Raw genomic sequence first — 27,446 nt, forward strand, 5'->3', positions numbered from 1 at the left:
ATTTGTAGAAATATAAATTCCCATGTATCTTCCACTAATTAAAGATTATCCAAAGATTTTTATAATTCTCTTTCTCTAGTTCCATTTAAATCTTTAAAGCCATGGAATCACGGTTAATTACCTGGAATGCAACGATCGAACTTCAATCTTCATTACGTTGTAATTTATATAGCGTAAAAATATAAATTTCTCGATTGCTTTTCGATTGAATACCGTGTTAAGTGCGATGACGCAAATTGGTTGACTAAAATTATTCAGAATTTCACTTCGTATCATAAATACCTATCTTCGCTTACACGTGGAAATAGAATGAATTGTCGCTTCGACATTACATTATACTTATAGTTTGCAAAATCTCTAAAAATAGATAGAAATTCCTTTTTGCTTCACAAGTTAGTTAGTTTGGTTATTGCTTCAGTTTCGTAGAATTTCTTTGTTACTTTTCCTTCCTATAGCTTGATTGCCACTTGTTGTCCGTCTGGTAATCAGTCTCGGTAAGGGTTGTAAGGATTCTTTTATTACAAAGTGTACCAGTCATGTATCGCAAAATACTTATTTCATTTTAAATCATAAAATTTACGATTCTACGGTTTTGAAAAAGATAAATGAGGATATAAGATATATATGTTATAAAATGGCTAAGGAAATAGGATGACATTTTATTATCCTCATATTTTATGCTTTACTGGTAGTTTACTGGTATTCTTGAAAATTCTTTCAAATTGATATTTTCTTTTCGAAAATTTTTAGAAATAATAAACATTAACGTGAATACTCAAAATCGAAATTAGAAATATATATTATAATTATTCTTTTATATGTAATAATAAGCTTAGATTTCGTTTATTATATATTTAGTTTAACATATTCAAACTATTAAAAATCGGAAAGGATATTGATCTTTTGTTACATGTGTATAAAAAACAATTGTAAAACGGTCAAAATGGCTGCGAATACTGACAGTAATACTCGTATTGAATATAAATGAAAAAGAGAAGCCAGAAAATTCTTTTACATTTCTTGGAAGAAAATGACGCATGCATTCATGTCATCCGCATTGAATATATTAAAACTATCTTCTACCAAAAAAGCGAACGAAACGTTAAATTAATTCATATTAAATTAATGATACGTATAGATGTAAATATAAATAAATATAATAGATACAAATATTAACATTTATATATCATTAAGAAGAAAAAAAAGATGCAAAGCCTATTTTATTTATTTTAACAAAAAAATTTATCTTGAACAAATATTAAAAATCATTACAAATTTAAGAAAAAATTTAAAGAAAGTCTTATTCTATGCCAAAAATAATATACGAATCCAGTTTCATTACATCCAGTTTCTCCTCACTTAATTCCAATTCACTGAAAACACATCGACGTAAGACGTAAATATCGTTATTCTCGTTACAATCACTCTATTACGAGCTGATAAACAATGTATACAATGTATGTATACAATGAGTTTCAACATAGATAGAGGCGTAATTTCACAGTTTAAATCCATCGACACCGGTTATCTTTAAAATTTTCCGATCTATTTTTTAATTCCTTAATTCTTGTTCTTAATCCAAGCAGATTTTATTCTTGAGTGCATGTTACCTGACGAAAATCTATCTGACCTTAATTATCGAAGAGATGGAAAGAAGGAATGAGTATCGAATCACGAAATGATATACGAGGGGCTTGAATAGGTCAGATTAGCCTCCATGATTAAGCAATCGTGGAACAAGTGAGACAAGCTTAAGAATAAGAGAGGACAGATCGGTTCCGGGTCGAAAAGATGCAAAGTCAAAGAGAAAATTCGCTGATTCATATTTCGATGAACGTATCTTTTTTTTTTTATATATATATATATATAAAAAATGGTAAATTTTTCTTTGATTTTGTTAATTGGATAGAATTTTATCGAATGAAAGTACATCGTGAAAATCGAAATCCGAATTAAGATGCTTTTTTATTTTCAATATTAGTGTTAGTATACGTGTGGAATTATATCGATTATATTAAATTATATATCAAATGAATGAGAATAAAATGTGCTATCTATTTGGAATAGTATTTTTAACGCGATTAGATGAAATATATTTATAGATTCCAAACTTAAATCCAACACAAACTTACTTTTAAATTGATAAAAAATTTCTAAATTCTTAGACTTGGTTATTTGTATAGATATAATATACTTGTTAAGCTGAATTTAATATTTATATCAACCTAATTATAATATTAATTATATTATATTATATTAATCACAGTAATTATATCTATACAAATGAAGCCAATAAATTATATTTCTATGATATAATTATGATATAAATTTATTGATATCCCGTAATTCCTATAATTCTTTAGCACGTATAATCTTTATATCGTTTTGTTATTTTCTGAAGTTTAATAAATACACTATTAATAGAGGAATATTAACAAATAAATATGGAGACAAAAGCTGAATGATTGGCACAATTAGAGGAAACACATGATTCCTGGAATTGATGTCGTCACGAGCTCATTCACGAGCCTACTCTTAATCTTGAGCGTGAAAAAAATTCCACGCGGCATCGGAGAGGCAAGCAATCAATTAACCAATCTGTTAATTACCGCCACGAGCCGACAGCTGTGAGCATAGTTCAAAGGAGACACGCGTTCAACGAGACCTTTATGATCAGAGAAAAGTGCCATCTTGTAGTTTCTCTTGGCACATTCTGTTACTTCCTTTTATCGGCCTTTTCCATGCCTCCCTTGGAACACAGTGTGGTGGATCTCGTTAAACTTAATCTTCTTCGAGCTGTTTGTTTCAATTACCCTACTCGGTTATATTCAACCAATCTTCTCGAACGTTATAACTCAAATATTTATAAACAAAAATTTAACGAATTTACTATGCGTTTTTCGTAAAATTATCGTAATAAAAATCAGAATCAGTAAATAATGTAAATATATAAGATGTAATATATTTATATTTATATTTACATTGATTAATATGCACATGATTTTTATTGATATTTAAGTAATTATAAAAAATATTTGCACATTACTCTATTTACCAATGACATTCATGTAAGTATAAAAATTTGATATTATAAAAATAAAAACGTAGAAATTTAAAAGATGCGCAATATCTTTTTATAGCTTCCGTACATATTTTTTACTGTGAACCAGAAATAACCAAGCATAGCTACAGATTCAATCACAAATGAAACTGATTTATCCATTGAGAAATGTAATTTCGAACGGAGAAGATTCAGAATTGTGATTAAAAAAAAAAGAAAAAATACAGGAAGAAACAAATAACAGTACCAAAACAAAGATAAAGTGCATTACACTTATTCCACGGATCGATGAATCATTTCATCCAATTAACGGTAATCGCGATTTATCATGGGAGGAAAAACCACGACCCACGCAATGATTGATCGAATAATCTCGAGGAATGAACAAAAAAAAAAAGCTACTTCTGCTTCTGAGATTTTTTTTAAATTCCTCGTAGCGGTTCTACGTCGTTGTTCCCTCATTTTTTTTCTTTCCCCTCGCATTACGCGATCCGCTTGGCGAGCATGGCGTGGATAGAGCTACGATCACGAGCTCGTAGGGTCATCCACGTTGCAGGAAACAGGAAATCCTGAGAGAAGTGAAACCAAGCAGAAACGTCGGGAACGCACAGAGCCGCCACTGTCTAGGATTCGTAGTTGTAAGACAAGATTGAGGAGGTCTGCTCGTTTCGCTCGGGAATCTCGTTCCCTCGCTTTGACAGTGAGAGATGCAAATTTGTGAAGCAACCGTCAACACGTGACGAATAATCAGAGCATACAGTGAGATGGAAAATTTTTATGGCTTTTTTTTCTTTTTTACCAGTGGAAAAAGATAAATTGTGAATAATATTTTTGACATTTAACACAGGTGAACGTGGGTTGAGTGATTTGAGAAGGGGTTTGGCACACTCGGAGAAAGGAAGTATTTCATTTTAATGTGAACTGTACGTAACTGTACGTTATTTTGTAAGAATGTTATATATCGTGATAAGTTAATGTAAGGAAATTTCGTTTCTTATAGAAGATTGATCCAAATTGTTATAAATAGACTGTGTGTGTGTTTATGCACATTTTAGAATTTTTTTTTTGCATGATGTAGATTTTTTTATATTTAAATTTTCTATAAATGCATAAAATTTTAATTAAAAGCGATATTAGAGAAAAGAAACTTAGAAATCGCGCGAATACTTGAAATATGACAAGATTTATAGCAAAAATGTTAAAATAATCGAATATTCGTATAATCTGAGTTTTAATTTTAGAAAAATTGGACGCATAAAAAATAGGATTTGGAAATTTTCTAAATAATAAATATATGTTATACAAATATAAAAATATTAAAATATTTTCCTGTAATAGTTTCTGCACGAAACATTAAAACGCACAGTTTATACGCATAAGGGAAATATACGAGAAAGTAAAGAATGGTACAAGGTACACCCATGGTGTCTGAGCCATTGCTCTGTGACCGCAAATCGCAATCGCTAATCACGAAATAACTAGTCGTGTATGTCAGCTGCTAGAAATCGATCGATAATATGAAATAACGAGTAACCTGTAGAAAACACATTGCACAACAGATATTTTTTACACTTGAATCGTTCATTTTTCGATACAAGGTCTTGGGTGAGGTCCGTTGCAAAATGCATTCTTCCAAATCGTACTTTCACACGTGCAGACATTCTCTTATGCAATAATTCGGTAAAAGGTGCGATATTGAAAATTAGATTAGAAATTGATAGCATTTATCAGTATAAATGTGATTAACTTTGATTGACTTCAATATTTTACTTCATCAATTCAATTTACAAATCAATCGTGAGATATATTTATTTCATATTCTTCATAAGTGAAAAGATAATAATTATTTAAATATAATAAAAGTTAAAATTTATCAAATTTTATCATAAAAACGGAAGACTTTTAAACGTGAGTGTATCCATACAGAAATACTTTATGCAACTAGGGAATTGAAAATTACGTACGCCTTTAAAATTAGGTACGCCTGTAATTCCATATCCGATAAGAAAATAGAAACAAAAGTTTTATTTCAAATCCATAAACTATTATTATCTATTTTTAAAAGAATTTTCTCTTGGCACTATCTCTCCTCCTAACAATATTTAAGATTCTTAAAATTCCTATTTACACTCCTATTTGTACCAGCTTGCACCAACCGTAACACGATCCGCCACGAAATCCATAAGTTAAAATTGCATCCGTGACTGGAGGTAACGAAAGAATCGAGTGCACATAAGGTTGTGCGTGTAGCGCATTCCATATATACACGCACGAGTGTAAATGGCGGGTCTCGGTGGCGCAATTAAAAATTCACCATCTCGTTCGTAGATCGAGAGCAGCGGCTAAGCGGTCGTGCCATACCACCATACACGTATACGTGTGGATATCACCCGAGAGGAAATTCTCGAGCAGACCGGAGTCCCTCCAATTTCTGTAAACTTCCGTAAATCCTGCCCTCACCCCCTCCGTCGATCTTCCGGCCGGCTAACCGACAATTAAACTTTCATAACCTGTTCATTAGCGCGAATTAACGCGGTGCGCTAACTCATCTGGATTCCGCTAATGCAACGCACTTAATTTACAGCGACGGCCGTCCTCGAGCCGCTGGCTGCAGGCCTGCTGTTTGCCCTCCTTCTCCCCGGAGGACGCGTCGACGAAACGGAGACAGAGGGTAAGTGAGATTATAAACGGCACATACGGGAAGAAGGGAGAGAGAGGAAGAGGGAGAATGAGAGGGTGGATAGAGGAACGACAGAGGGACATTTAGAGACTGATGGCGCAAACCTTTTAGGCAAACTAATGCACCGAACCTGTTACATCAGAGAGAGGCTACTCGCGCTGTCCACCACCCACCCACCACTCTCTCTATACTCTCTTCTAACCCCTTTGCATTACTGCGTACTCGTGTACCTACCAGTTGGATTCATTATGGGAAACGTGCCTTATGCCGGAGCTGAATGGCTCGTTCTTGAGCCAGAAAGTGTTGCGATGAGGAAAGTTGGGGAAGGGATGGGGTTATTGGATAGGGATGCGTTCCAGTGGATGGAACTTCTCCGTTTCGGGGATAAAAAGTAGCCAATTAGGGAATTGTATACATGATTCGTGTATGAATTATTGATATGATTTTATGAGATATTTCGTTTTCCCTTATCGTTCCCATGACAGTCGTATGGATGCATACTTGGAATTAAGTAGAGTGGTACTTCTCATCAAAGGATAATCACAGATTAGGTTTATGAATAATTCTTCGCATGAAAAGACACAAGGAAAGACAAATAGATTACAAACAAATTTTTATTATTATCAAATATCATTCTCTTTCTCGCAAATTAAATATTAAACATTTATTACGAATGCTTAAATATAATTTTTGACAAGATGTTAACTTTTTAAATATTTCCTATTCTATATTTACAAATTATTTTTTTGTATTCGCTTTTGGTCAGAGAAAAGTAAAAGATCCGATGCTTAAAATAATTGCATCGCGTAATAAAAATTTAATCACTCGAATGAATCGCGCAAGGAAAGAGGACAAAAAACGAACAATAACCTTTAAGGGCATTATGGTAAACGGGGCCAGCGTACCCCAATTATAACGCATATAGAGACGTCCTTGTTCGAGAGGGAGAACGTATACACGCGTGTGCAATTACTTGTACGCCTACCTGTTCGACCAGAGCGTGCACACATAATTACCGTGGGGGAATTCGCAATTATTAATTTAGGTGTTACTCTACAGACCTATATGCCCGTATACTCCTTTACGGGACAGCTACGTTGCCTGATGAGAATCGTTTCGTGGCTCGTGGAAATTAACATTACACACGCGCTCATTTTACACAACTGCATAGCGTTTTGTGTTGTTCCCATTTCTCGAATTTACGCGGCGAAGGACGTCGTTAAGGGATCGTGAAAAAGCGTTTAACGTCGATTTCCAACCGATTACGATTTAATTAAACAAATTAAACGTGTTTCTTTTTCCGTATGCATTCGCATTGTTATGTTATGTGCATTTGGAGCAGAATCGTTCATAAATGTTTAATTTTAATATCGAAAAATCTAAGTTTTGTCATTTTTCTTATACCGTTAGAATGAATAAATTAGATTTCTAAATTTCTGCAAATTTCTTTTTCGGTTTTAGTTAAAGGATAAAAAAACGTTGTGCAATTTATAATATTATAATATAACAAATCTTGAAAGAATATGAGATAAAATATTTTAAGAATAGTCTATTTCGTTACGTATACTAAATTTCGATATTTTCATTTTAATAGCTTAAAATTTGTAATTATGATGTTTCATGTGCAAGAAAAAAAATTAAGAGTCAATTTATTTGTTGGAAAGCAAAAAGACAAGATAAATTATTATAATTCTTTGTTTCACATTTAGATTAAGAGTAGATAGTTGTTAAATGTTACTTGAGCAAGGAGTGATAAAAATTTATGAATTATTATCTTTTATTCTGTCTTGAACTTTATGTACTTATTGTCAAGTACATATAATGATAAATATATATTCAATGTTGAGGTGTACTAACATAAAATATATTTTATGAAACATTAATATAAATTGGTACACATAGTAAACGCATAAATTTTCTAAGCACATACAACTATATAATTAGAATACTTTGAGTATTATTGTAAATCAATATCCATTGCAGAATCCATTATTTAAATGTTATTGTATTATGTAGCATATGAAACATCATAACTATAAATATTGATGATAATTTTGATAAACGTGTTATTAATTGAATAATTCTCACTCTTTCGACGATTTAATCATTTGATTTATATAATCGTTTAAATTAGAGATTCATATCGTACCATTTCAAGTTTAAACAAATTATTTTTTATTAGAAAATAGTATTATCAGTAGTGGAATAATAAAATATTGAATATTTTATGGATACACATTTTCTACAAAGAATGTATCTATTTTGCATTGTAAAGCAATTTACATTTTTGTCTATATATAAAATGACAAAATCAAATTATATTTTTCTTAAAAATATTTAAATTTTGTATAATAAGCAATTTAGTCACTATCATATTTAGACACTAGCATATTATAATTTAATAATTTAGCATATATTTTGCATACATATTCCATACGTATTGCATATTTTGAACTCACACCTGCATAATCTTCCTTTTCACAAAGTGAAACGTAAAAGAAAATCGTGTCACAGTAGTTGCTCTGCAATACATTCCCGTTCAAAAATTTCCATTTGTATTGATTACATATCGTTATAACATAAATGTTAATTACACGTATTTCCTAATAAAAAAAAATATAAATAAAATTTGCAAAGTATTGATAGCGATAGGATGGATCCCAATATTTTTCCAATCTTATATCAACAAACATAATATCGAAATACTCTTGAACAAATCTGTACGCACATAGATAAGTGTATACATATTTCAAGTTTGGATTAAGTGCTACAATCCTTATCGCACGTTTTCCACGTTTGTCAGAGTTAATATCTCTAATATAAATAATAAAAAAAAACAATATTAATCATGCCAGTTTATTATCGCGACGAAACACGACTTAATAAAATGAAAAAGAGTAGAAAGAAAAGAAAAGAAGAAAAATCAGACAAGATCTAACGGGTGTCCGACTTAATTACATGCCAGCATATGGACCGGACCCCAAGCTGGATTCCCTTTCCTCTCGCGGTATGAATATCGCATTAAGTCATGAGTGAGAGATGGCTCCGGGCAGGGGTGGGACCCCGATGGGAAACTACGAATTTAATAGAATAATAAATGGAGCCGTCTGCGCGTTGCGGCGATGCCGATGGCGACGACCACGAGGCCCTCGTGCTACGTACACGTACACCAGGAAGATAATTCGGATCCTTTTTCCTCGGAGCGGTTTAATTCCCTTCGAATTCGAAACGTTCAACGTTTCTCTCTCCACACTAGGTATATCAAGAACGTCGAATCGCCGTGCGTGTACGAACGTAATGCACGAGAAATATGGTAAGGAAGTGAACTGGTTCGGTAAACTTTTATAACAGTTGTTACGGTAATAGACGGCGGCGTTACGCGGCGCAATTCTTTTAAGAAATTTCAAACCATGCGGATTCTAATGGCGCGTTTATGAAATCTTGACTGAATTTCACTTTTAAGGCTGATATATCCACGGAAGAGTTGGAATGAATAAAATGTTAGAGGTGATCAAATTTATATTGTGGAGAAAGTTTTTTTTTTTCAATAATAATTGATTAAAAAAAAAAATTAATTAGATTGCAAAACTTTATTATTATTATTATTTTTGTTGAATCTTTTGTTGAAATAATTTTTGGAATATTCGTTTTGAAGAAAATCGATTTATAAAGTTCATCAAGGAAATATTCATTTGAAAAATAATGAAAATTGGTTAAATAGATTTCTTCTATTTATGGTATGAATTAATATTCCAATAATATGTTTATTTATAGTTAATTACCAAATTATTAATAAAAATCTAATTATCTATTTTTTATGACATCATTATTTATATATATGTATATATGGTTCTAGTGTTAAAAAGTGATAATTTCATAATTAAATATAGTTTCAGAGATTATACACCCATTTTAATTACCAAATTAAATTTTTTCCAAAATTATTGTACAATTCTATGGATTTTTGTCTTACCAATGAAATTAATTCAAATACATCTTCAACATATTCAATTAAAAAATTCACCTGACATTAACCCTCCAAAATATTTACGGAACATCAAGCACCTTGTCGAATTATCGCGCGTGTCGCTCGATAAAAACGCGCCAAGTTAAATCATAGTCTCGGTCCCAAAGGATTAAACAAGATGTCCGCCATGTTAATTACACGCACGGCACGCTCCGCACGCGGAAGTGGAAGCCACCACCGAGGGGTAACTAGGAAGATATTCCCCAAAACCAGTAGACGAGAAAGAGAGAGATAGAGAGAGAACGAGAGAGAGAGAGAGTCGTTCGATCTGTCGCGTTACACACGACCGCTGCAATTTTCAGCACACGAACGGAAGAGCAGACGAGATGGGTCATGGCACATGTTAGCACAGTTTACAAAATAAACACACTCGTGGCGCATCGGAAAGGGCGGCCGGCCCGATGATGATGATGATGGTCAGAGGACCGAGATGAGGCGGAGGTAGAGGCAGCGTCCGTTGTGCACTGATAACACAATTAGCTTGTCTCGTCATGCGCGACCTCTGATAAGGGATTCCCTCACTCTTTGCCCTCTCTCTAACATTGCCCATCCTACGCTTCCATTCTCTCTTTCTCTCCCTCTCTGTCCCCCCCCCGTTATTTCCCACTTCGTTTCTTCTTCTTCTTCGTTCGTCCCTCCCTATTCCTCTAGTCCACTTTAGTAGTCCACTCGCAGAGCAGGATCGCGCGCTCGTCAGTCGAGTAAATCCAGACGAGAAGATCCCTTGGGAGTACATGGCGTTCCAGGGACGCGCGATAAGGGTGGCGGGGGTAGTGGCAGCTTAACCCTCTCCGCGCGGGATACGAGAAGGGGGACAAAACACGCGGGGTGAGCCGACCCCAACGTTAATACCTTCCGGCAGGTTTTCTTCACTTGATTTATTCCGTAGGGGCTGGAATCGCGTGGCACGGCACGCACGTGCGTGCACACGCGTGGCCGTGCCGCTTTTCGCACGGACGAGCCGATCTCGTGTGGGTGCAACCGAGGGAACGGACCTGCATCCAGCGAATAGATACATATAGTCTAACGAAGTCTAACGGATGTCCAGGTCGTGCTCTGACGGGCAAATTTGTCGGGGCACGAAGGGATTCCACCATCCCTGGGTGTTAGTCAACGATGCGACAAGGGAAAAAGTTGAAGGATTTTGGAAGGAGAATAATACCATGGATGACCAAATGGTTTTTGTAGATGGGTTCTTAAGATAAGCGGTAAGTATTTAGGGTTATAGTTTCGAGTTTGGAGAATAATAGGCGAAGACAATAGGCGAGCAAGTGGATTGTCGAGGACAATAAAGGAATTAATAAATGGTGTAGCAGGTACAAAAAATATATTGCCATTTCTAAATATACTTAAAAATACTTAAAACGTATTAGGTATTAATCCGTATTAGGCATATAAATTGAAAGGTTGAAAGGTTTAAACTAATAATGAATTGATAGAAAAAGTTTTATTATGAAATTAATCTAAATTTTATTAATTACTCGTATTAGTTTAATAATATTTTTTTATAAAATACATTAGTTATTGATAAAATTTGATAATAAAATTATTTTCAAAAATAATCTTATATGCAATTATACATTATATCTTTGTAATTAGTATTTTATTTGCTATCATCAACTTTATTAGTATCGGTATTAAATTTTAGCAAAATACCTTTGATAGTATATCTTGTATAACAAATCATTTCTAAAAAAGATTTTTGTTTTCAAAAGTTTTAGAATCAAAAGTTACCGACTAATATTAAAAAGACGCACAAAGGTGATAGATAAATAAATCTTTCCAAGATTTGATGTTCCCGTTAATATTTTTTATTATAGATTTTTTTTTATTATTTCTTTTGAAATTTAAAAAGATTTCTTAAGTGAATATTTAAATAATATACTTTTTGCGTACAGAAGAAAAAATCAAGTTAAAGATTAAGCAATAAATTTGAAGTTGTTCTTATAAACGTGATACTATGTAAAATACCTTTTTAAATACGTATTTGCGCATATTATTTCAAACATTTAAAACGGTAAGAAACTTATTATTTTGTGAAATATGTAATTATTAAAATATATTTTATTAAAGGTATTTCTTGCTACAATTAAGATAATATGGTTATAATATACATTATAATTATTTAAATTTCTAATATAATGACAATTATATTTAATTACAAAAATTATATAATTATAAATAATTGCATTTATCGAAATCATCTATAACTTCAAAAAATCAGATTTAAACCGGTTTTAACACGATTGAAAGATACGGAGAATTTTGTCAGTACTTTTTTGAAAAAATAATACATAATACATAATTTCCTAACATTAAATTGAATGGCATACAAATTACCATTGAACGCCAAGCAAAATTAATATTTATGTATAACAATATTTAAGGGAAAAAAAAATAATTATTCGATAATATAAATATGGATGCATAAAATATAATAGAATTTTGAAACATTAATTAAAAGATTTAGAAAGTAATAGAATTTTTTAATAAAATATGAGATTAGTTAAAATATAAGCTGTAAGAGTAAGTAATATACTGTTAAAAATACATTTTCATATTAAAAGAGATTATCTACGGTAGGCGAATAATAATGAATAATTATAATGATGCAAAGAAGGTAATAAACGATGCCAAGGATGCAGTAATGTTATGTACTTTATCAATATAAAAAAAAACACAAAAAAATAATAAAAATATATTAAAAAATTTTTTGTTTTTATTTTATAATATATTAATATAGAATTTTGATGTAATCAAATAAGATATATACAAGAAATTTCTTTCTAAATAATAATTATTATTACATATTGGTTGTGAAAATTTTAAATTTATTCTAATTTTTTTAATAATAAAAAAATTAGTTATCCATAGAATTCAAATATTTTTTACATTATTTTATATTAATCATATTCTTTGTATTAATGAATATTATTATTAAATATATTATTGAAAATCAAACAAGTAAATATTTAATAATAATATAAATATTACTGTAATATTTTCATAAATATTATTAAAAAACAAAAATAACGTTTTTGCAAAAATTACATTAGAATAATTAGATAAATTCTTAAACAAATTTGTAAAAAAAATAGTTTATCATAATGCAAAAAGGATATTATGAAATAATATTGATATAAATAGCTTCTAGACAAGAAATAATATAATATTGCTACTTATAATTATAATTAATTAAATAATAATAATAATTTAATAATTAATTAAATAAAATTTACTTTTTTTATTCTAGGAAGTTTCTATCAAAAAAAGATCCATTGAATTTTCATAGTATTATTTTCAAAGTAAAGAAAATTTCCAAAATAAAGAAAAATTATGAAAAAAAAAAATGATCATTTTTTATACTCTACACACTATATTAACTCCATTCAACCATTACAAATAATTCAAATTTCGATTACGAAACAATAACATTGTAATAAAATATTGGTTTTTATTTTGCAACATACGTATAATTACAAGTAACATCAAAAACGTATATTTATAACACGATAAAAATTGACCATTGATCATTGATTTTCAAAAAAATCAGTTCCTTCTTCTTCTTCCTTCTTCCTTTAACGATTTCTTTGATTCTTTTCCGATCGGTTTTGTGGAAGCGATAACAGGACGAAGGAAACATCGTGTCACGGTGTTGCGATTGAAAAGAAGAGGCCACCGGGAAGCGGTAGCCATAGACCGAGACGCATTGGAGCATAGGGGGTGGCAGCGGTGCGGTAATAGCATAAATCCGCGGTTGTAGTCGGCTCTCTCTCGATGCCGCCGTTGGGGCGGGGGAAGGGACAGGCCAGGAGCAGCCGACTGTCGGAAGAAACGACAGTCGCCACTCGACGCCTGCATCGAACAGAAGGCAGCCTGTGCGCAGACGCGAGCCGCATTTTTCGAGAGTGCATCCGTTCCCCGGGACGAGAATCGAAACTGGTTTCGAACGTGGATCATGATCCCGGTGAAATCGATCGCAACGACGCGATGAAAACTCATCGAACCATTGTTCGCGTTACCGTACACACGTCCTTTTAACCTAAAATCGAAAAAGGAACGATACACGTTTGTTTGGTGCTGTGACAGTGTGATATTTCCCTATAGCTTCGAGGACTCGAGTCTAATAAGACGCTCTTCTTATCGAATAACGTGTCGAGGGACCCGGTTCGACAAGCACCGATTCGAATGGTGAGTTTACTTATTTCTATTCGTTTGTTTTTGCATCATTGATTTGACAAACGTGCGCGATGCATCGAACGTGTATCATTCTTGGTGACAAATTGAGTTGAAACGTGTTATATTCGAGATATCCAGAGAAGTCAAAGTGATCGATTATTTTTTTCTTTTTTTATGAATAGTTGATACTTGATTTTTGGAAAAGTTAAATAATTTGTTTATTTCGGTGGAGTTGATCAGTTTGGCTACTGTGTGATCTTATTTGAAGATTGATTTTTATTATTGATTTTTTTTCAAAATGCACGTGTATTGAACTCGTGTGTGTTGGTTCAATGAAGAAAACAATGAAGAATCGAGAAGAATAGTAAAGATACGAACTTGTACTATTCTAAACTAATCGTTGTCGTTTGCTATATGGTTGTGTGATTAATGTAGAATTGACTTGTTCAATTGACTTTAAAATCATAGTCGTATGATATTCAATGATTGTACATCGATTGTGTTTATATCTTTAATCGATTTAATATCGAACATAGGAAAGGAGATATTCTCGTGTTGTTTAATAGAAGATTTTTAAAATACGTATATGTAGGATATTGCACGAACAGTTTCGTATTGGCCATTTAAATTGATTCATAGGAAAACAAATTAATCGTTCATTCAAACGATCACAGTTTCGTAATTGCGTGTGTAGATAGTTATTTCCGCGATATATCAAGTTATACTATTCATTAGTAGATATTTTCTATCGCGAGTTATTTAATATCATAATAATAATATTAAATCAAATTAACAAAAATTCCATTTAGAAAATAAAACTCGGCAATGGGAAATTACTGACATAAGTGTCTTTGTGATTTCTCTGTCCTCACTTTCTCACTTTCCAAAATTCCTCGTTGCGAAACTATTTTGAAATTTAAACGTACAATTTGATTTTTGAGAATTTCAGGCAAATATTTTTTTTTGGAAGTGACTGGTCATTCGTCGATTTGGGTGAAATATATTGTAAAAATATATAAAATTTTCTATAAATTTAAAAAATTCAAATTTAAATTTTAATATTATAAAAATATGATTTTCTTTATTATAAAAAATGATTCATATTTTTTACATTTAAAAACAATTATCGGAGTTGAGGAAATTAGGTTTTAGAATGCTACGAGAACAATTATATAATTATGATGGATAATATATATATATATAATATATATATATATATCTGATATCTATTTTAAGTATTTGAATTTGTTTTGTTTAAATTACAAGTACATGTTATTTGAAATAATGTTTGTATGAAACATTATTCAAAATTTATTATTATTTTTCTTTTTTCGAAGTTTAATACTTATATCGAAGAGAAACTCGCCTCTGTAAAGAACCAATTTACAAAGAAATTTTTCATATATCTTCCATACTTTCATCACATATGATAATACCGCAACACATTCCTCACATTGTTCAACTTTCTACCCGTTTAAATCCCATATCACGGCGATTCCCAAAGGAGCTCCCGCTAACCGAAACGAAAATCTCATTTCAACCAGAAACAATATTATATTATCCCAATCCTATCAAGGGGGAATTATTTATCCATAGCGTTATCGTCGTTTCATTTATGCCTGTGAATAATCTGTTTACGACTAATAGAACTTCAACACAACAAACTTGACTTTGCCTCACTCTACCCGGGTCAGTAATTATGAAATTTCGGCCTCAGAGACCCATGCCCTTTAAGTTTCCCAGGCCGTGTAAACGGCCGGATATTATTAACGGCTATAAAATACCGTTAGTAACGAAGTAACCCAACCAATATTTACCAAGGTTCCAATAATATTTTCTCAAAAACTCGGTCATGTCACATGTATAATCGTGTTATTTAAAGAGAAGAAAAAGAGAAAGAAAGAGCAATAAAAAAGAGAAAAAGTAAATAGAGAACAAGAGAAACAATTGAGAACCTCTGGCATTGTACTCGTTGGTATTGTATGCTTTGGGGATGAGTCCTCGCCGAGGAAGATAATGAACCAAGGAACGATGATAAACTGTGCTAGGAGGGAGGGGACAGATAATACTGTAAAAAGTTAGGAACTTAATGTCTTTGACCATTAGAAGAGAGTCACAGGCACAGATATATGTTGAATGTCAGATTAACGTCGGCCGGACGGTGAAATATTTCCGTTTCCTTTCTCGCGGCGTACACGCTTCGTCCTTTTAAGCCCGAACTGGACGCAAAAGGGGGCCATCGATATTTCCGGGTCGGATTATATATATATATATCGAATTCTATTGGCAACTCGGAGCAATCCGATCGGATACAGGGGGCAAATGGAAAAACGCGATCTCTCGAGATCGTTTCGATGGTATGACTCTTCTGTTACATTGATATGTTATGGACATCGATGCCGCGCAGGAACACGTGGACCGGATGTGTGTGGTAGTTGATGGAAATTCTTCTGTCGGGATATTAATTTCGTCTATGGAGGGACTAGAGTAATTGTTTCGTGTATACGCGATGGGAAGTTCAAGGTTTATTTGTTGCTAGTACGATTCTTTCTTGACGTGCACGTTGTGCGTACACGTTGCTCGTTTTGTATTATTGTTTTGAAGAATGTGAATCACGCGACTGAAACTTCGTCTTGGATTGTTCAATTGTGAAACTAGACGTGGTATAATTAGTTTCGTTTAAGAAATATTCTTCTTTTATTTTTCTGTTAAGTAAAACAGTGATACATGTGATTCAATTTCTTCCATGAATTTTAAAATAATCGACAATTTTTTCTTAAATCTTAAAGATTTTAATGTGTTAATCTTTGTGTGACAAAATGGAATAAATATTTAGGAAAAAATAAAAACATAAATTCTTCTAATAGCCGTAACATACTAATTTTTCGAATGACTATTTTTAGATCTAAACTATTTTTAGATTCTAGATTGAAAAAAAATTGATAATAGACCATTACAAGGAGATTTCGGCTTTCTTTCATCCAGTTTCTCCCTCATATATTTTCATTAATGTTCAATATGACGTCTAATGTTTTTATCGAATTTTTCCCATTTTTTTTTTTTAATAGGTTTTTCAAAAACTCATTTATGAATAGCTTATTTATCACATCATTAAAATATTTTTCAAAATTCTATTAATATTTAAAAGTTTCTATGTTATTTAAGATTTGATTTTAATAGGTTTATAAAATTTAAAAATTGGATTACAAATCGACAATAAATATATTAGAAAATAACAAGCTTTGTATTTGAAAATCGTTTGTCAGAAAGATAAGAAGTTTAAACAGTAGATATACAAAAGGGTATACGAATATTGATATAAGAATTAATTAGTTAAACAAAAACTAAACATACACAAATGTCAATATTCTAATTTTTAGTATAAAACATTGCACTTATATTCAATACAAAATTCGATTTTATATATTGATAAAATTTATTTTTCTATTTTGTAATGTTATGTTTTTAAATTGTTGAAGATTAAAGAATTTTTTCTGCTAGAAAATTGGCACTTTTGCGCAAAATTAATCGATTATAAAAATTTTCGTACATTTTATAGTTTCTCGATAGTCTTGTCATCAAAACCAACAATAATTTTATTTTTAATAAAAATTTTGTGCTCGTAAAATATGAGTTATATGAGAATAATATTTCGAAAAGGTGAATTCAATTTTCTTTTTTCAATGTAATTTTGTAACATAGATAAAGAATTTAGGATTCTATCATTGCTATAAAAAAATATATTTCTGGACAAAATTTTAAGAATTGATTTCTTAAAAAAATTACTTATATAATCCATTATATTCTATTTACATCATACAAACCTAGAATCGATTCGATTCCACTTTATTTCTTCATTATCTAAAAATTTAATTCCATTAACACGTAAGAAGTTATCGAGATCTTATATTTTGAGAAGCGATCGATAAGAAGCGCGTCCCATAGAGGTCAGAGATACCAGGTTAACGGAGGTCAGGATCCGTGTTCGGGTCGCGTCGAGGCCATAGAAAAGCGGATCGAGATCAAAGTAGATTGCGATCATTCGTCGCAAGCCTGTTGGTGTACTTTGACTCGTTTCTTCTTGCGAACGTGGCTTAAACGGCCGCTCTGTTGCAGCTTGTAGCCACGCAGGTGTAGGCCTTATGACAATATTATGAGCGCCCGTGCAAGCCGCTTGTCGATCCTGTTTTGTAACCCCGCCGCTGCAGCTCTTCGAGTTTATACGTCGACTTTTCTTCCGATAGTAAGCGAGTGAGCGCGCGCGCGCGAGCGTGTAGTTCCTGGCACGTTATTAAGATAGATTAAGGTGAGAAGCGTTTCAATCGTATTTTGAATACGTTCGAATTTTACTTTCGAAGATGAATAATTCAATAATGAAACATGAAGATTATTGTAACACGAAGATAATAATAAGATAATAATTTTTATGAAAATGATTGAAACCAAATAACATGACATTTTGTATCCACTAAGTTTTTTTGAATTGCTATAAATACATTTAAAGAATTTAATTATATATTATAATTATAGTACGGTGGAAATAATTGAAATATTCATTCCACTCACGATATTTGCTAGTAATATTGAATAAGTCTGTTACATTTAGATATCGAATATCGTGAAATTTTTTTAAAATATTCGAAATCATATAAAATATCTATTAATATTTGCTTGATTAATCGCTTAAAAATTTATTACATTTAAATATCTCTGATTTTACTGGAAAATAAATTTTTCTGAGTTTTATTTAGAAAATTAGACTAAATAGCAAAAATTAAAATAGTCTAAATTTTTTCACACACTTGAAAATTATTCTAAATGTATATTCTAGACTTTAGACGTATGGAAAGATAAATTTCTTTTAATTATATCATTCCATCTGAAATTCCATTCGACAAGTTTTCTTATAATTTCCTGTTCGGTGATTCAAATAATTGAATTAAATGCTTTGTGAATCGGTCATAAATCGAGTTTGGAACTAAATCGATCGTTCATGCTGGTTAGCTATATCAAGTTATGACAGTTTTATGAATATGTCGTTCTAGGTTGTCGATCCTGTTTCGAAATCTTGTCAGCGCTGCTCTCATAATACGTAGGTATGTGATTCGTACACACACCTCGCACTAAGTAAATACAGAAATCAACAAGATTTCATACACGAATATTTATGATACAATATTCGACAAGTAATTTCATATTTTAATTATCACAATTTAAAGAATAAATTTTATTTTTTACTATAAATAGTAATAGAAAAAAATTTTTTATAACGTGATAACATAAAAGTTTTTACGAAAACTTTATTTACATTCTTAAGTATTTTTTTTGCAGATTTTAAAATCGAAATATATTACACGTGTCTTCTTATCTATTCAAATTCATATTTAAAAACAGTTTTCAAAAAAGTAGGAGATAAAAAAATTTATTTCATCAAATATCTTAAAAATAAACAAATTATGATTAATGCAATAATGTAATTTGTTAACATTGTTAAATTAAAAAATATACATAATATAGAATATAAAAACTATAGAATAATGAAATGATTACAAACCAAATTACCAGATATTAAAATTTTATTATATGAAAAAATGTTGCAGATATAAAGAATACAAAAATCAATAATTGCTTTAAAAAATAATGGATCGAACATTTTACGAATTTGTACTAACATCAAACACCTTGATCGAATCTCAAAGTACGAAAAAGTTCCGTGTACCATTAAATCAAATCCACTATTACGAACTGTTTTCGACACGAAAGGTTGCAATTCGTGGCGGATGCAACGGGCCCAGGATTCTGCGTTTTATTTATGCACGAGCGTGTTGTGGCACGGCACGAATGCTCGATCCTCGCCTTTAATATTACCTCACATAAAGCAGCGCACCTAAGTGTGCGCGCATTTCCACTCTATATATAGGCATACACGATGGGATAAAACGCGTCGAGATGTATGGTGCAACACTTTCTAACGTGGCTCGATCGGAATATCGGATTCGACGTCGATCCCGATCACGCGAGAACGCGACCGGGCAGATTCATCTCACGTTCCTTTTTTTCCTGCGGTTTAACGACGAAAGTGCACGCACCTCGTGTGTCGATGATACTTACACACCACTCACGCCCGGCCACCTCGACCATGACACTCTTTTCGTTTCGATACGCGGCTTGTACACCGTCGTCTCGAAAAGACTCGAAGAAGGAATGTGAGGAAATTTTCGATGAATCTTTTTTTTGGGGGGCGTGGTGAAAGGAATTGAAACGACGATTTTGACAACGATCTTTCTTGCTTGTCGATAATTCTCTTTATTATTACTGGTTAATTGATTCCATATATGGATTCACGTGCGATCTTCCAGATTATGGAGAGAACTGTATAGGAAAAATGATTATGATTATGAAAACGAAAGTTTTTAGCATTTGGAGATTAAATAATGATGATCTTTAAAAATGGTTGCTGTTACAGATTTAGAAATGATGGCAGAGGTCCAAAGTAGATTTTGATAAAATGTTTAGTTAAAATTCGAGAGTGATATTTCTAATCGAGTTTATTATAAACATCATATTTTAGTGTTGAAAGAATTGGATTTGCTAATTTTAAAAACCACTTTTCCGTATTCGTTTTTATCCGTGGAAAAATTTGTAAAATAATAATTTTTACAGCAAAGAGGAGTTTTTAAGCATTGTAACATCGTATTAAGAGTACTTAACGAAATAGGAAATTGAAACTATGTTTTTTCTTTCGATTAAGTACGTATTGTCTAGTAGATAGGATGAACTTTTCGTCGGTAAAACTTCCACGTTCGTTGTGGAAGCTATTAAGTTATAAGCTATTTAAGCTATTTAAGTGCTTAATAGTTACTCTCACAAGTTGTTTGTTAAAGATTTAGTCATTTCTTCGACAGTAAATGCGACAAATGCTTTCTTTCGTATATAATTAACAATTCAAATTAATTGTTGAAATTTTAAACGTAGAATGTTCGAAACGAGTAGGAGAATATTTTAACTGAATATGAAATTCTTTTATTAAGTGCAGGTAGAATAGCACGCTCTTAATTAATTATTTCACTCTTATGTATAATTACTACTGTTTAATTACTGTATTTGCTAATCGATCATTTAATCATAGAATTTTGATAGTCTACAGAATCTCAATAAAATTACCAATTATCTATCAATTACATTTCAGACAATCTATAATATCTAATAAATATATCCAGTTAAATTCCAAACGAAATTAAATTTCATTAATTCCACAAATCAAAAGAAATTTTATAGCTTTGTAATAGTAATAAAACAAAACTTTTCATATTAAAGCTGTTTTTAAAAAATTCCCAGGCAAAACTAAGTTTCTTTATAACTTATTACATTCTATATTCGCATAAACTTTCATTAAAATCAGGTTAAACAAATCTGTAACACAGTATATTTATATGCTCAATTTCATGAATCACTACACGTATACATATCTTCTCCAATCAAATTGTTTTCCCAATTTTTGCGAATCGAAGCACAGTTATCTCCCCTCGGGCCGAAAATCTGTTTTCCGTATCAAAACTAATGAACGGTTTACGCACAAATACAGATCGCTTCATCACGCTCGATCCATTGAATAGTTAATACGTATTTTCATTTCGACGAGTATACGTACACGCATATGCGTATAGAATACAGAGATACGATCCGCGGATATTTTATTTGGCCCCGGTGGACCGTGTCAAAATCCCCAGCAGCGATCCGAGGCTAAAATCCCGTATCGAGGTCCACGATTGGTCGGCACTTGATTGAATTGGCGGTTGAATTGGGCATTAGGTTCACCATCCAAAGGATTGAATTTCTGTCACAATTATCGACCCCCTCCCCTCTCGACCGCTCATACCCCCTTTTTCGTTTATATATCGTATATGCGAAAGATTCGTTTCAAATCCCCGCCGCGATCTAAACGCAGCTGCGGCCTTTTCCGTGGCCGAGAATAAATCTAAACTCGAATTTAAATTCAACTATGGATCCACGGCCGAGACGGATATAAGGGTATTTTCGAGTGGAGGGCGGATTTCGTTTCGAATATTTCTAGCTTTCTTCGAGAGATGTTCAAAGATTAGATTCTTTTTTTTTTTTTTTTTAAGTTAGTTTTTAGAAATATCTTTTTTTTGAATCATGGTGATTTTTTCAAAGATGGTTCTTTTAAATTTTTCTACATATTTTTTATTCTTTCTTTTTTTCTGATATATATGTATATATATATATATATATGCGTGTATCTGCATATACGTGTTTATTTTTTTGTGTAATTCTTTTTTTTTTTCTTTTTTTTTTTTTTTTTTGATGAACGTATATACCACGTGTTAAAAGTATTATTCAGTTTCGTGTTCTATATTAATGATAATTCGCTCATTCCAATATAATAGTCATATAACTACATATTTAGAATGATGAAGTGCACATTCATCAGAAATTAATCATAGTATTACAGATAATTTTTATTTCATACGTAAATAATACTTGTATGTTTATAAACGTCAAAACGTTTCAATGAATCGCTTATTTGTCATGTGATAGGTAGAATAAATATTACGTTTGTTAAATAATTTGTTTTGAAATATATTTATTATATTGTATTAATTATATTCTAATATCGAATTAACAAATTAAAATACAAAATAAAGTAAAATTTTGTAACACTAGATTTTGCTAGATTTTTCCAAATTTGAAGATTTAATTTCATTTATAACGAAGAAAATTCTTTTTTTTTTTATATACAATATTATATTATATTTTTAAAAATTAGAATAGAGTGATTGTGTCATCCCAAGTTGAATTTATACGTATCTTTAATCAAAATTATAAAGCAATCACACGCTGTTATTTAACAACCTTTCTCGCCTTCTCTATTTCGTCATTATAAGTGCGATCACGAATTCAGCGTGAAACTAAATTTCCCGATTTTCCTTTGTATCGAGGGACCTGAGCAAGGAGAAAGAGAAAGAGCGCGAGGCTCTCTCAGTTGCTGCGTAACCGGGCCCGTAACAAATTAACAACACGTGTTTCGCATTCGCATTGGTACGGTGCTAAGGCGACGTTATACGTGTTCCCAACGGTAAAGTCAGTCGAATCATAACATCCTAGCAAACTCTATTTTACTGGGAAAATTATCTCCGTTACGCCAGAAAACGAACAAAATGCACGATCATAATGTTTCTCATTTTATTTCCAATTGCAACTTCTTTTATTGTCAATTTAAATAACATGTGAATTTTTCTTTGACATTCGTATAAAAGTGAGCGTTAGAAATAATATTAAAATGAATTAAGACGAATATTGAAGATCTTAATGAAATTTTTCGTAAAAATTAAAGTAAAATACTAAAAATGTTTTTCTATTGAAATTTTGTTTTAATAATTTGAATTAAAAAAAAATTATAAAGACCTTCTAATTGGAAAAACCTAATCTATAGATTGCGTTATTTGCAATTAAAAATAGAAATTTTAGATCGAAACTTTTTTGCGATTCTTTTGGAGACTCATAAATTTGAATAATAGATTTTTTATTCATTTTAATTAAAGTTCAATTACTGTTTTACAAAAAAAATATATATAAGTAAAATATAAAAAGCTGTGTTAAAAATAAATGAAATGATTATATAAGTATACATTTTCTTAATAACAGAGACATCAATATATGATATATTTTAATATTGCGGTAAACGCGTCAAACAGTTTCGAAGCGGATATATGATAGCTGTGGAGATTGATTTAAAGTTTTGAATTGAATTATTGTAAACAAGGAAAAGGATTTAAAAGAAGAAATAACAGAAATAGCAGAAAGGAGGAAGAGCATTGTTAGAAATAATTATTCTTGTCATAACGATAAATAAATTACTCATTGTTGAAAATAATTATTCATCAATTCTCTGACGAAGAATTGATAATTAAAAAGACTGTAGTGTGATCGTGATGTATGAGAATAAAAGAATTCATCTTCATGGTAGATAAACTTTTACGATATTAAAATTTAGAATAATATAAATTTAAATTACTTGTAAATATTTAATTAAATCTATCCTACATTTTATATCTGTTTAGAGTATTTTCCAATCTTTCTGGGTTAACGAGCGTTAGGTTTTTTCTAAAGATTATAATTTTTAAGATAAAAATATTTATTTCCTGCGTATAAAATATATTTTGTTATAACTTATTATTTTTTAAAAAGGGGAAAAAAAATATTTAAAAAATATCGCTAAAATATAAAAATAATTATAATATTAATATATACGCATCAATAAGTCGTATTTTTTAACATTATTTATAAATATTAATAAATACAAAATATTCCTACGTATTCTACGCTGAAATTTTAATATAATTTTCGCAACACATCCGTAGAAAAATCAATTAATCACAACAAATAAAATATCATAATAAATTTTAAAAAATTTTCCTTTATTTATTATACATTGTCAAAGACTCATCAATAACGACTGTAGAAATAATTCCTTTTTAAAAAATAGACATAACAAAATACAAGACATACATAATATAAACGTATAATTCAGTCACTTGATAATTCTCGCTCTACTAACATATAAATAATTAAAAGAAAGTATACGAATTTCACTCTCGTATCTAGTCACGCTTTCATCCGGCACTTTTAGGTGTTCGAACAACTGCACAAAACTCATTTCGTAACGTTCACCTTGCAACGTGTCGCAAAAGGAATCCCTGGCTAGTTTTACGCGAACAATTAAGACACCTGTGCTAATTTCTCCATCGTGGGAGTCATTACGCGTTGCGGTCGTTTCCTGGTAACACCGGTATCACCGGTGAATCCAGTTCACTTCTCGTTCACACACAATTTCTTATTGTTAGTCACGTAACCGAAAAATCTTGTCTTTTAACGGGCAAGACAAATAGTTCAGGAAAAAGAACGGTTTCTTAGTTTTAAACAGCGTTTCCTTTTAGAGGAATATCATTTAGTTCTGCCTACGGAATACGTAATAAGTTAAAGGAATAGAGAATTGTAAGGATATTTATTTCAGTGACTAACATTATTAAAGAATATTTTGATGCATAAAATTGTATAAAAGATAATTTGTAGAAATAATTCTGTTAGTTTGGATCATTTTTGAGGTTCTACTCTTTTACCATTAAAGAATAAAAGAGATTTCTTTAAATTTTGAGGTAACATTTTTTTAAAAATAGTTATTTTATTCGTTGAAATGAGAATCATTTTTAAAATAAAATCAAAATTTCAAGAATATTATAGTATGAATTTAATAAAAGTTATCAATATCAATATTTTTTTCTAAAGGTTATAATTTTTAATTTATTACACAGCTCAAGAATTCATTAAATAATAATAATTTGATGAATAAGCGATATTTGAAAATTAGAAATATCATATTATTAAATTATTACAATTGCATTGAATTATTATAAGTTATTATAAACAACTTTTTTTAAATTTTTATAATCGCATATTATAAATTTATAAAAGACATAGTTATAATTTAATGTTATAAATAATTACATCACAAACGATAATTTTACACATTTCTCGAGAACGTATCAAATTCCCTAAAAAATAATTTTCAGCGATATTCAAAAATTAAATTCAAAAATCCATTCCACTTTATAAATTAACATTCGACACGCCAAAAAGAAATATAATTCGAACCAGATATAAGACGAAAATGAAGAGAGGTCGTAACGAAACCGCGTGGTACACTTTCTCGCGAACGATTTCACGTTCAAGGGCTGAACTCGTGGCCAGCCTGTTTTGTAATATAAATCATGCAGCGCTTCGTGTCACGTAGGCGTCGATTTTTGCCAAGTGATTTTGGCACGGACACTGTCTGGTGACCTCGTTCGAGGATCGCCTTGCTATCCGGCCATGGAGAAAGGTGGCTTCTCAAAAAAAAAAAAAAAAAAAATTGAAAAAAAAGATGGAAAAAATACTTCAAAAAGAAATGTAAGAGAAAGGAAACGGTGAGAGTGGTGGAAGGCAGAAGAAAAGAAAAGATTAGAAGGTTATTCGTCGCTGGTCGACCAGGGGCAAAGTTACGTAATGCCAGGATGTCCGTTCGTCTGCTTCATAAGGCATTCAGTGAGCAGCTACCGCTTCCACCTCGCCGGAACAGTTTTGAATCGCGCCTCGGAGCAACAGAGAAGAGGGCTTTCCGGTTGACTCTCAGCCTGCTTTACGACACGTAACGTGTTGCGAGTAAACCGATCGGTCGCGTGTTTTATGCATAAGGGAAAAAAGAAACAAGCTTGCATAGATTGAGGAAAAGATTCTTTTTTTTTTTCTTTCTCTCTATAAATATTGTTTCTTTTCTTAATTTATTTTTCGAGATTTTGAACGATAATTATGGAATATTTTATATATAATTTCCATTGATCCAGGAAAAAATCTTTGTTTTGGAAATATTATTTCTTCTTTTTATTTATTTTTCGAGATATTGAGGGGATAATCGTCTCGAAATATTTTTTTGATTTGTGAAAATGTAGATATTGATTTTTAAATTAAATTAAGTTACGCGAATCATAATCAAAAGCTTTTTTATCTATTCTTTAACAAAATTGAATGAATATATCTTAAGAAAATAGAGAAAGTTTTATACAACAAAGTTAAATGGCGTTTTAAATTCTAAAGAAATTTGAATGAATCAAGGATATGTTAATAACAATAATGAAATTATGCAAATTCTAACAAAGACTATAGGAGAAATAAATTTTTACACCAGTATGAATAACAATTTTGCATATGTTGAAAAAGTAGGACTCTACTTCCGTAAAAATAATTTTTAAACTATTCTTATTTTATTGTGTTAAATAAGTACTCTTATTTTATTGTATATATATATATATATTTATATTTTATTAAACTATTTTTATTAATTATTATTTAATAATTTTCAAAAAAATAAATATTTTTATAATTAATAAATGATTAATAAAACATAATCTCTTATCAAAATTTAAGAAAAATATAAAATTTTTACATATTTTTATATATTTCTTTAATAATATTTTATCATTTAGATAAACAATATATTTTTCTGGTTATTTTTTTCAAATAAAAAATATATATCTTTATATCATTTCTTGCCATTAAAAAAAATTCTTAAATGATAGACGATGTTTTCAACAAAATAAATGGATTCGAACGTTCCAGTTATAGTTTGATATTTATTAATTTTCGATACAAAAGATTTAATATTATCTATTATCAGAAAACAATTATTTTATATTAAATATTCAACATTCTCTTATTTAAGTTTATATGAAATAATTTTTTTTTTTTACTATCACAGAATTTAATATCAAAAAACTATAAATGGAACAATGTAATATTATTATCAAAAAATAACACGTATCTTTTTTCAGAGCGATATACATAAAAACAAACATATCGTTACCGCATTCTCACGATCACAATTTCTCTCTTTGCTGATAATCGTCGTGCACCAGATACCATGAGCTCTTGTTGTCCCTCATAAT

At 30.8% G+C, this 27,446-nt stretch overlaps 1 protein-coding gene and 1 long non-coding RNA gene across 2 annotated transcripts in view; both read left to right on the plus strand.

Moving 5' to 3' along the window:
- The first annotated feature begins 2,542 nt into the window (after positions 1-2,542).
- LOC114577065 (uncharacterized) lies at positions 2,543-11,181 on the plus strand. Its single transcript, XR_003696811.2, has 4 exons — positions 2,543-3,820; positions 3,909-3,984; positions 5,646-5,732; positions 10,658-11,181. It is a non-coding gene; the product is annotated as an uncharacterized LOC114577065 (long non-coding RNA).
- A 2,373-nt stretch (positions 11,182-13,554) lies between these two features.
- The window catches only part of LOC107994534 (uncharacterized), a 58,640-nt gene continuing 44,748 nt past the window's right edge, over positions 13,555-27,446 (plus strand). The window contains exon 1 of the mRNA XM_017051501.3: positions 13,555-13,959. The gene's annotated coding sequence lies outside the window, so the exon portion shown is untranslated. The remainder of the gene's footprint in view (positions 13,960-27,446) is intronic.

The sequence above is a fragment of the Apis cerana genome, linkage group LG11, assembly GCF_029169275.1.
Source record: "Apis cerana isolate GH-2021 linkage group LG11, AcerK_1.0, whole genome shotgun sequence".
In the NCBI taxonomy this organism is placed as follows: Eukaryota; Metazoa; Arthropoda; class Insecta; order Hymenoptera; family Apidae; genus Apis; species Apis cerana.